Raw genomic sequence first — 11,302 nt, 5'->3', positions numbered from 1 at the left:
CAATCCACTCACCTCAGCCTCCCAAAGGCACGGGATTACAGGCTGAGCCACTGAGCCCACTTGTTCATTTAAATGTCCATGAGCCAAATCAACTGGGTTGGAGTGTCACAAATTCTCCAGTTCTTCAATTAAAATAAAACAAAGTTCTGCGATTAAAGCAAGATTTTTTTTTAATTTCCAAAACATCCAAAGTATTTCCATACACTGATTCATTGTTAGGGGCACACAATAAATAAGTTGAAAGTTATAAAATATTTGATATCAGAAATTATAAAAATCAGATATAAATATGATTCCCCTGCTAAGGCACCAGTGTTGCTCATTTAAAGAATGACCTTTGAAAAAGGGTTCTCTTTGCCGCATTCCATCTGGAAGTCACTCCCCAGAGCAAATTTTCCTAATCACCAGCTTCACTGGCACCAAAGGAGCTGCCTCATCTATCCAAAGTGGGGGACTATGAGAGAATCTCAGGGCCAACCCAGGGTACCAGAATATTATATTAATGCCTTGCTTTTATTGTTTAGGTTTCATGACCTCCCCAAGACTTTATATCAGTCTCATTTGGAGTAAGATTCAGCAGAGGAGAGATAGTCATCATTATCACATAATTATCATTCAAGATTATCTATAGGTGCAGAAAGAAAATGTTCAGTATTATCTGCCTAAGGATATATACTACCAGGTTGCTGTTTAACTTTTATGGTTCTTCTGGCAGAGGATCCTAGCTGTCTCCTACTATCTATTCCTTTCTTCATTCTCAATATAGAACACTCAGTTTGTGCCGTGCTTATGACTTATTGGCAATGGAGATTACTTGTCTCAGTCTCTCTTTCAGATAGGCATGATCTAGTGACTAATTTCCAGCCAACAGAATAGAAATGGAGAAGTGTCATTAAAAGAGGGACATGCTCTTTCTTCTTCCCTTCCCCAATTTTTATGACTGGAATATAGGCAAAATAATGTGGTGGGGGCTCCTGTAACTATTTTGTCCCATGAGGAGACCTTGGAAAGAAAGGCTTGGGGAAACAGAAAAGCAAGAATAGAGAAAAGTTAGACTCTGGCATCATGAAGTACAATTCAAACCCGGGCTGATGCCTCTGACTTTCTTGAATGTGAGAGGAAAAACAGTGCCTTCTTTATTTCAGCGTTTGTTAGTTTGTTGTTGTTGTTGTTGTTGTTTTCTTGTTACTTGCAGCTAAATCTGAAATATTCTGATTTATTTAGCACATACTAAAGACAAAGACTAAGTGCTCAATAAGTAGTTTTGTTTTGTTTTTTATGTTTGAAGCAACTTCAGAATCAAAGAAGAGGTCCTACAAGATATAAGCATCTTATGAAACTTAGGGGAATTTACAACGTTCTTTATTTTAAACAAAGAAAACAAAAAAAAAACTTTAAGATAGTTGTACATTCATGTTCCTAGCAGTATTATTCACAGTAGCCAAAAGGTGGAAGCAACCCAAGTGAGCATCAAAGGATGAATGGATAAAGAAAATGTGTTGTATACCTACTTCAGAATATTATTCAGCCTTAAAAAGAAAGGAAATTCTGAAGCATGCTATAACATGGATGAAACTTGAAGACATTATGCTAAGTGGAAAAAGCCAGTCACAAAAGGACAAACACTGCATGATTTCACTTTTATGAAATACCTACTGTAGCAAAGTCACAGAGACAGAAAGTAAAATGGTGGTCGCCAGGGACAGAGAGTAAGGAGGAATGGGGTTTCGTTTAGTGAGTATCAAGTTCTAGTTTGGCAGGATGAAAAAAGTTCTGGAGACTGGAGACTTGCATAACAAGATGCATGAGCTTAACACGACTAAACTGTACACTTAAAAATAGTTAATACCACAAATTTTGTGTTGTGTATTTCACCATAATTAAAATTTTAAAATTGTCTTAAATAAAAGAAACTTTTATATTTTCTTCTTCACTACCAAGTTTACATATAATTATTGGCCAAAGAGTTGAAAATACAGATTAACAAAGAAAAAAAATTTACTGTTTTTTTTTTTTTTTGTTTTTTTTTTGAGTTGGAGTCTCACTCTGTCACCCAGGCCGCTCCCTGCCACTGCAGCCTCGACCAGCTGGGCTCCGGTGATCCTTCTGCCTCAGCCTTCCAAGTAGCTGGAACTACAGGCGCGCGCTACCACACCCACCTAATTTTTGATTTATTGTAGAGATGAGGTCTTGCCAAGTTGCCCAGGTGGGTCTTGAACCCGCGGGCCCTGGCAATCCACTCACCTCGGCCTCCCGAATCACTGGGATTACAGGCTGAGCCACCAAGCCTGGCCAATATACTGTTTTATAGCCATATTTTAGCGCCCAGCTTTGTGCTAAGAAGTTTACAAACATTACCTCATTCAATTCACCCAATACGTTTATGAAGTAGGTACATTATTAGCCCCATTTTTTATCTGAGTAAAATTAAATACAAAAGGTTAAAAAAAAATGTCCAGTGTTATACAATTGGGAATTGGTTGAGCTGGAATCAGAAGCCAGATAGACTGACTTCAAACGTTATGCTCTTATTGGATAAGCAATTGTGAATGTTTTTGTCACTAATTATTCTTTGACAGTATCATTTTTTAATAGTTATGCAATATTCCATTATCCAAAGATAACATAATCCTCCTCAGTGATCTTCCACTTAGGTCATTTGCAGCTTTTTACTACTATAAGTAAATGATTCAGTGAATAGCCTTTTAATAGTCATATCACCCGGCTCGGTGACTCAACCTGCAATCCCGCAACTTCGGGAGGCTGAGGTGAGTGGATTGCATGAGCCCGTGAGTTCGAGACCCGCCTGGGCAGCGAGACCTCATCTCTACAATAAATCAAAAAATCAGCCGGGCGTGGTAGCGCGCGCCTGTAATTCCAGCTACTCGGAAGGCTGAGGCGGAAGGATCGCCGGAGCCCAGCAGCTCGAGGCTGCGGTGGCCGGGAGCGGCCACTGCACTCCAGTCTGGGTGACAGAGTGAGACTCCAACTCAAAAAAAAAAAGTCATATCTATTTCTTAAGAATAAATTCACTAATTGGCAGGCCAAAGGCATGGTGTATTAAGGTTTCTTAATCATATTTTTATAATTCTTAATTAAAGATTGTTTTCTCTTTTCGTCTTAAAATTTTTAGGCTACACTAATGTACTTGCTTAAAATGAGAGCAAACCATTAGGACCTCTAAGTCATTTCTCAGTTATTTTAATAGATGTGTTTTTTTGGTTTGGTTTTTTTTTTTGAGTTGGAGTCTCACTCTGTCGCCCAGACTAGAGTACAGTGGCCACTCCCGGCCACCGCAGCCTCGACCTGCTGGGCTCCGGCGATCCTTCTGCCTCAGCCTTCCAAGTAGCTGGAACTACAGGCACGCGTTACCACACCCGGTTAATTTTTTGATTTATTGTAGAGATGAGGTCTCGCCAAGTTGCCCAGGCGGGTCTCGAATCCGTGGGCTCAGTCAATCCACTCACCTCAGCCTCCCAAAGGCGCAGGATTACAGGCTGAGCCACCGAGCACGGCTTAATAGATGTTTATAGATGCAGAGAATGTATAATTAATTTGTCTTGTTAAAAGTAAAATACACTGACTTTCTATGTTTTATTGATTGTGTGGTATAAATATTTATTTGAAGAAATCTTAAAACAAACAACAGTGACTTATTTGACCACTATCAGCTTTGTGGCATAATATTAAGTGTCTGAGAAGGGGAAGGTCATAATCAGTTCCTCCTCAGGTTTCACCTCAATCCCTTCCTGAAAGTGGGCTCCTTCAACTTGAACTCTTAGTGCCTTTTCCTTACCCAAGCCATGCTTCCCAGGACCTGCCCTTAGAAAGACAGTAACCACATTTATGAATAACCCCAGCATCTCTCAGAAGGCAGTAAAATAATAAATTCAGATCCCCAAGTTTTAATTTATCAAAACTATCCTATCAACCCTAGCTTATTTTATAGTAGCTTGCCCCCAATTGGATTAGTTAGTGGTCATTACATAATGAATAAAACTAATTTCACTAACATGGGAAGCATTCCAAGGGAATTTTTTGGAACTAATCCAATGACTCAATATCTAGTCCGAATTCTGCCACTTGACATTCTAATGGTTTGAGGCAAGTTAATTAACTTTGTGAGTCTCAGTTTCCCCATCGGATAAAGAGGGTGAAATAGCATCACCTCTACCTGCTTTTCAGGATTAAATATTAAATTATTTTATAAAATGCTGTATTTTTTAAAATAGCAAAACGAAAGGCTTTTTATATAAAAGGACCCTCAGAAAGTGTCTAATCCAACTCCTTCATTATACAACTAGCCTACTGAATTTCAAATACATTAAGTAACTTGCCCAAAGTTGTGGTGGGCATGATTTCTTTTCCAGAAGAGCAAGCACCTTCTGTAGGAAATATTCCTCAAAATACATGGTGTTCCTCTGGCCACATTTATCGTTCCAGGATTGAGAATGTGACCTTCGTACTTCCTTAGATTTTTAAAACCTGAGTTAAGAAGAAAGTACCTTTTCCTCTCTGCTTGAAGTCTGCCACAATGGGCCAACCCATTTCATTACCTTAGTTAGTGGTAATGTAAATTTTGGCCAACATAGATATTACTGACACTAATAATACTATAAAATTAATGCAGCCAACATCTAGGTACTACAGCATCTGTTATAAACAATGCCTCCATGGAAAAAATTAAAGCTAAACGTAGACATTTTTAGATATTAGAGCAGGGACTGTGAAATACAGAAAGAGAACAAGAAAAACTGGCCTTACTGGGTCCTTCAGATCACAGGACACAGGTATCTGCAACCTGCTTCCCCACTCTGGAGCCTGCCCTTGTCTTCACAACCCGTGTCAGTCTTTACTAGGTAAACCTAGCAACCAATCTGAAGGTCACTCAAATCAGTTTTTCCACATTTATTGAAAACTACTGTGTACCTACAGGTACTTTGTCCCCCTTAAAGTTGCCATTCTTTCATTTTGTTCTCACGAAAGTTCCATACTTTCCATAACTCTAATTTTGAGACATTATATCCTGTAAAGCATATAAGACAGCCATTTACACTGAACTATTTAAATGTATATATTTTATTTGTGTACAGGAAGGAGTCGGGGAAAATGCAACACCTTTACTGAAGTTTTTAATTGATGTGGGGAAAAAAAATCAATTCCAAGAGAAGGATCTAGTTCTATTGCATTTCTCATCCCCAGTGATGTTTATGATGGCAATAATGGCTGGCCATTAGGTATTGTAGTACTAACAGATGCAATTAAATGGATCCCAGACAAAACTGACAAGTAGATGGCAGTTTATTTATGGGTCACTTTATTCCTTACTTCTGCAAATAGCTTGTCCTTTGGGCATCATAATAGGTATTTGCTCTGTATCACCTGTGGATGTGTTATTTTGCCCTTGAACATCTGTAGACTCTGATAAGTGTAACCCTTAATGAACCCCCCAGAACTGAGTGATATGGGAAGGCAAGCTTTGGTTTTAAAGTGGCCATTGGGTCTCCTCTTCTATTCTTCCACACAGTTAATTCCCTAGGGAGCAGAAAAGTGGGCTTGAAAAAGTGGAAAGGTTAATTTTGACAACTTCTTCTTAAGTCAGTACAGTCATTACTTTTCCTTAGAGTTTGGAAAATAATTCTCATGCTGCCTAAATTACTTTTTCATTGAAGGTACCTTCCTTTAGGTCACAGAGTTTTTTGTTATTGTTGTTGTTGTTTTTAGTTAAGTCTCACTCTATCGCCCAGGCTGGAGTGCCTGCCGGACTCCAGTGATCCTTCCTCCTCAGCTTTCCAACTAACCAGAACTACAGGCACGCACTACCACGCCCAGCTAATTTTTGATTTATTGTAGAGACAGGTCTCACCAAGTTGCCCAGGTTGGTCTCAAACCCACGGGCTCAGGCAATCCACTCACCTCGGCCTCCCAAGGTGCTGGGCTGAGCCACTGAGGCCGGCTGGTCACAGAGTTTCTGAAGACAACACTTCATAATCCAGCCTAAGTGAAACAATGGAATGTCCTGATAATTTTAATGTTTTAACTGGTTTTTAAAAAAAGTTTTTTGAAGTAACATATTTTGCAAATTTGTAAAACATTAGAAAACAATAAAATATAATTAATATGCAAGCAACTAAAATTTATCTTGATAAGTCAGGGGAACAGCAAGATCTTCCGGTTCTTTGAAATTCAAAATGTGGTTGCTGAACCAAGTATCACCTATATCACCAGGGAGATTGTCAGAAATGCGGAATCTCATGCCCCATTTCAGACCAACTGAATCAAAATCTGCATTATAACAAGACTCCTAGGTGGTTGGTAAGTACTTTAGAGCTTGAGAAGTGCCATTAGTACCACAGGATGATTAATTTGCATACAACGACTATAGAATAAAGGTGGTACAAGTATGTCCAAATGTCACTTAATGAATAGAGAGCATGAGTTGGTAAAACCTAAACAGAGCACCTTGTTTTGTATTTCGGTCTACAGGAGCAATTCATTTCATTTGGCGTGAATGTATAAAAACATAATTTACTTCCCAGCGCGGTGGCTCAAGCCTGTAATCCCAGTACTTTGGGAGGCTGAGGCGAGAGAATTTCCTGAGTCCAGGGATTTGAGACCAGCCTGGGCACCTCGGTAAGACCTCGTCTCTACAATAAATCAAGAAATTAGCTGGGCGTTGTGGTGTGCACCTGTAGTTCCAGTACTTGGGCTGAGGTGGAAGGATTACCTGAGCCCAGCAGGCCGAGGCTGCAGTGGTTGTGAGCGAGCCACTGCACTCCAGTCTGGGTGACAGAGTGAGACTCCAACTCAAAAAAAAAATTTACTAATAGACAAATTTTTAACTTTTGGCTGTAGAAGAGCCTGACTCACGTCTATAAGTGAATACTTCTGTTCTGACATCTTTGTTTGACATGTCTCAATTTTTCAAGCAATAGGTCAAGGTAAGCAGCATTTGCCATGTGCAGACAGAAGCACCTTGACTGCTGATCCTGTTTGGTCAACTCAGTTATGTGTACTTTTCTCGGGAAAGTTAGAAAAATAATTTAAGTCAGGTAATATGTTCCGATATATACATGAACTTCAGCATTCTAGTAACCCAGGTTCTAAATAGTTGTGTATTGGATTTCTTCACCTACTTTGTGGTGGGGATAACAATACTAAGGGTAACTTTTATGCAGTAAATGCAATAACATATGCCAAACCACTAATTCATCGACTAGCACATGGTACATGGCAATATGCACTTTCTCTTATGTCTGTGGGACTTTGTCTCATTTTCTTTTTTCATGCCCCACCTTTTAGAAGTAATATTTAGAAATGTGCTCTAGAACAGTTGTATCTAAAAGCATATGCATTCAAACCCTGTGAGAGAAAGGAGCTAAAAGCTGGTGAGGTGGCTAGACCCCATGCCTGTCCAGCGCCCAGCTGCCTGAGAGCCACGAGGGCAGCACGCTCTGCCTCTGAGACCCTGTAGGTGGCAGCACCGGGACCGCTGGACTCAGCCTGCAGCAACAAGAAGCTCCCTCTGTGCCCTGATGATGGTGGTTAAGCCCAGGTCATCTGCCTGAACTTGCAAAGTTTGTTCCTCTGCACGTAACAACTGTGTTTTCCAGCACCTGTCAAAATTTCCTCTTCTCTTCCCTCCCAGCTTAACTTTTCTGAGTTTTTAAAAAACATTTTTAACCCAGAAAATGACCTTTCATGATCTCTCTGACCAATTCTTTTGATTCACCCCCAAGTATTGTAGAATGGTTTCTCGAGAGTTGCTGCTTCTTCCTTCCCGCCACCCTAAAGCACTCCTGATCTCCTCCCCACTCCAAACTAGTAGGTCAAGGCAGGTATACAAAAATGTGCTGGCAAGTAATACTTGTAAGCCAACCATATGCAGTAAGTGCCTTGCACAGTTCTAAGCATCTGGGGTACCTTAATTTGCTAAATCCTTAAACCATGGCCTTGAGATGGGTAGTATTGTCAGAAACTTAACTAAAGTCAGACAGTATACCAGGGTTCCAATTCAGGCAACTTGGTTCTCAAATTGATGTTTGTAACACCACATTGAAAGTACCTCTCAAGTTCAGATTATAAAAGTTGGGGGGGGGGGACATCAAGTAATTGCCTAAAAGTTAAAGAGATCTCAGGAAGGAAATACATCTCAATCTTTCTGGAGATTTCCTTAAATACAGGTAATAACTCTAGTGGCTCACAAATAATCAAGCTCATGGGCTCTGCAATGGCATAATCTGGGCTTTCATCAAGGCAGTAAGAAGGTGAGAAGGATAGGGTCTGGCAACAAAATAAGGGGTCTCATTCAGAAATGCACATAGAGAGAAAAGAGTTCTATCAAGTGTGAGGAAAGCCACACCCAGTCAGATTAACATCAGGTCCTGACCTAGGTGTCAACGCTGGGTCATCTGTCTCATTACACTGCCAGAAGAGGCCAACTTTCCTTTCTTCCCCCAGGAGATCTAAAGTAGTGGCATAGTGCAGCTAATTACTTTCTGTTATGGGCTTTGCGATCCAACAGACCTGGTTCAAATTTTTGTTTTTGTGCTTACTTGAGGGCATGCAACTTAACCAAGTAAGGCAGGTAGAACTGTTTGCACAGTGAGAGCTTCACCAGGAGTTTTGTAGTAACACTTTGAAGTGTTCCTATTTCCAACCTCTATCAACTCCAATCAGAGAGACTGTGCTCCCCTCTCTCCTTCTAGATTAACTGCTCTGAAGTGGGGCAACATGGTGTCATTCACTTGATCACAACGCTTCTGTAGCTCCCATCTCCTGGAAAAGAGCATTTAAGCTCTTAAAACTGACCATTGGAATTTGCCTCAAATCTCTCTCCCTTTGCATTCCCACAGACTGTGCATCAGCCATGCTAAGTCTGTTGCTGCCCTGTGTCTGCTCCAGGGTTTTCTGGTTCTGTGACTTCATGTTTGCCATTTCCTCTGCCTAGTCCGGAGCTGTCCAATACCATAACTAATAGCCACATGTGGTTAAATTCATTAAAGTTAAATGTAAAATTCTCTCCTCAATCCCACTAACCACATTTCAGGTGCTCAGTAGCCATGTTTTGGAAAATGCTGACTTTTTGCACGTTTCTACCATTGTGGAAAATTTAATGAGACTGTGTTGGCCTAGAGGGTGTGTCTACATCTTAACCACCCTTAGGGCATAGCCCAAATGTCACTGATGCCACAATATCATTTCTGTGCCTTTCCAGCTGAAAGTTACCTTTCCCAGAGCAGCAGACACTCCACTAGTCACAGCTCACTTGCCTGACTGATTACTACTGAGGCACCCAATGTCCCAGGCCACCTCTTTGGTTCCTGGCCATGTGTGATAGATAGGTAGGTATGGGGCAATCCACCTCGGGTCCCCTCTCACTGTGGGAACTTTTCTCAATGAATCCTGCTTTCTCAATTAAAAAAAAAAAAAAAGATAGGTAGGTATGATGGTTGGAAGATCCAGGAGATAGAAGTTTAACCTTGTCCTTACATACATTTGGAGTGTCTACTACATATATCTAAGACAACACTTTAGGCGCTTTATATATACTAATCTTATTTGGCCCTCCTCAACTCTATAAAGGCAATATTATTATCCCATCTTACAGATAAGAAAATAGAAATACACTGTGATTAAGTAACTTGCCCAAGATCACCCACCAAGAAATAATCAAATCAAATACCGAAGCCAGGTTTTTGACTCAAAGTTGGGGCTTGTTCCACACACAGGCAGCCTGCCATCAACCCTGTTGCATGATGCTGTCTTCATTGCTTTTGAGCTAGTGAAATGATTTCTGGCAGAGCTGGGGGGCAGGGGTGGAGCTGAGGAAGGGTGGCTATCCTGAACAAAGGGCAAGGGTTATGAGTAGAACTTCCCAAGACTTGCATTTATGCAAATGTGTTACCTCATTGTCACCTGGCTTCTTAGCTCTATAAGGTTCCAGAAGAGGAAGAATAAGTCATATTGTGTGCAAGTGACTCTGTGTGTGTGTGTGTGTGTGTGTGTGTGTGTGTGTGTGTGTGTGTTTAGTCTTAGTACAGGTATGCAGGGTACAGGGAAAGAAGTTAGGGGACACGAAACATACTGAAAAAACAACAATCTTTCATTATCTCTTCACTGATGTCTGAAAATATCTTTTAGTATTAGGTAGAACCATAGGAATCTACCATATTTGTGAACAAAAATAGTTGAATACTGGCAACTTTTTTAGGATTCAACCTAATATTTTTTTTCATCAAAACAATGGGTATTTAGGGATCTAGCCCTGAATTTAGCACAACTCCAAAATGAAGGCTTTGAAATCCCTGTCAGACATATTTCAGGCACATGAGTGGTGCCCTCTGCCTGCATCCCTCATCGGAACTTGGAAATGAAGCAACCAGGTGACCCTCTCAGCTTTCAACTCTATGGGAGCCATAAATCATCTGAACAGAAATATAAAAGCTCCTCAAGGAGACTGAGAAACTGGAGGTAAGAATATTAACATAGCTAAGTAAAGAATGTGATGACCTGAAGGGGAGGAGGATCTTGGTAGATCTTGGAATCTTCAAATGGGAGACTCAGCCAGAGTTAGCACAAAATCTGGTCCTTGGGCTCTGGATTATAGAATAGCTCCCTGGTGGAGACAGATGAACCAGGTTAAGGGGTCATTAAGATGACCCCAACTCTAATCACAAATAACTCGGCTTCTCTTGTAGATTTTTCTGCAGAGAAAGAAATTCCCTGTGCTCTGCTAGCCATCTTTAAAAATGCAGCCATTTTGTTAAGATTATGCCCCCCCAAAACAACAAAAAAACCCCAAACAACAGCAAGAACTAAAACAAAACAAAACAAAACACAAAAACACAAGGCATTTCATGCTTCAGTCTCCCATTTCTGGAGCAGACTGTCTTCTTCCCTGGACAGTGGCTGAATCAGAACAGTCAAAATGAAAATTGGTTCCACATTTATAGGAACCTGATGTCGAATCAGAGAAAAGGTTGAATTCCAAGAATGTTAATAGAGGATGAGAAATGAGAACCTGTGATTCCAAATGTGTTTAGTTGAATACAGAATTCTTATGTCAATACAAGGGTCTAGTACCTTGTGACATTTCACTTCCTACTAAACTGATACCACAGTTTAAGGGACACATTTAAGCAATCACTATAAGCCAAGCTGCCTTGAAATAGTGTTAACTAAGCCGGGCTCGGTGGCTCAGCCTGTAATCCCGTGCTTTGGGAGGCTGAGGTGAGTGGACTACCTGAGTCCGCGGGTTCGAGACCCACCTGGGCAACTTGGCGAGACCTCATCTCTACAA

The sequence above is a fragment of the Carlito syrichta genome, unplaced genomic scaffold, assembly GCF_000164805.1.
Source record: "Carlito syrichta isolate Samal-C Ts95f unplaced genomic scaffold, Tarsius_syrichta-2.0.1 Scaffold169078, whole genome shotgun sequence".
Taxonomy (NCBI): domain Eukaryota; kingdom Metazoa; phylum Chordata; class Mammalia; order Primates; family Tarsiidae; genus Carlito; species Carlito syrichta.
Note: the sequence above shows the minus strand (reverse complement) of the source record.